Source organism: Gossypium hirsutum, chromosome A08 (assembly GCF_007990345.1).
Source record: "Gossypium hirsutum isolate 1008001.06 chromosome A08, Gossypium_hirsutum_v2.1, whole genome shotgun sequence".
Lineage (NCBI taxonomy): Eukaryota > Viridiplantae > Streptophyta > Magnoliopsida > Malvales > Malvaceae > Gossypium > Gossypium hirsutum.
Window position 1 is genome coordinate 69,093,648 of NC_053431.1, and position 1,255 is coordinate 69,094,902.

The following is a 1,255-nucleotide window of genomic DNA, read 5'->3' on the forward strand; positions in this document are numbered from 1 at the left end:
AATTTATAGAAAATTTGTATTTTATTCAATTTAGTCCCTAAATCCAGGACTAACATAACTTTCAATTTAGAACTCAAATTTTCAACCCGATTTCACTGTAGTCCATTTAGGATATTTTATTTCTCATTTCTACCATAATTCATGCATTTTAGTCCCTATTGAACAAATGTAACATCCCAAAATAGGGCCTAAATGGAACAATGGTTGCGAAACCATGAATTTGAGATAAAAAAGTTTATTCTGATTAAGTTTTATAATTTATCGAGTGATTAGATGCATGTGTTGGAGTATTGATGGAAAATTTTATAGATAGCATGCTTAATTTTCCTACTAGGGCTTAATTGCAAAAGTTTATAAATATGAGTGTAACACCCCAAATCGGGCCTAGACGTTATGGCTGAATCTAGCGTGTCACATCGAAGTGCTTTTCAAAGACTTGATCTTTTCGGTAAAAATCTGTTACTGAATTTAAATCCTTTTATTGCTATTGAAAAATAGTTCTTGTCAAAACGTTTACCAACTTATTTGACCTTGGTACATTTATCCAACCAAAATTGCAGAAGCATTTTGAAAACTTTGTTGTTGAAAGCTTGTGTTCTTTAAGAAAATCGTGACAATTTGAAAACTCGTGTTTTCCTAGACTAGCAGTTTATCATAGAAATTCACAAGCCCAATTCAAACTCAAAACCACCAATGGCCTTATTACATAATCAAAACCCCAAAATGAAACTTAAATAAATAAAGATAAAAGTAGATCATCAGCAAATGTGTGGCCACCTCCGAGTCTCTCACAGCACCAAATCGTCTAAGGCTGGGGATTACCTGTACAGTTAAAACAAATGGGTGAGTTTACGAAAACTCAGTGTGTAATCCCCTATCATTTAAACAGCAAATAATGCATGCAGTAATAGTATGGGCTTTAGCCTATACAGTAACAGTGCAGGCCTAAGCCCAATACAGTATTAGTACAGTGTAATGCAATTATGCATCCCACCCAAACCCAACCAGCACACCACCTGTACCAACCAATACACCATGTGGGGATATAAATCGAGCCACCCAGCCAGCACACCAATATCGCAGCAAAGCTGTCAGTAATAATAATGCAGCATAGCTGTTAGAAACAGTAAATGTGGCAAGCCACCAGTATCAGTAATTGTAGCATAGCCACCAGTAACAATGAATGTGACATAGTCACCAATATAGTACTTCCTCCATATCAAAATCCCAACTCCATGCAGTATGTCACATCATA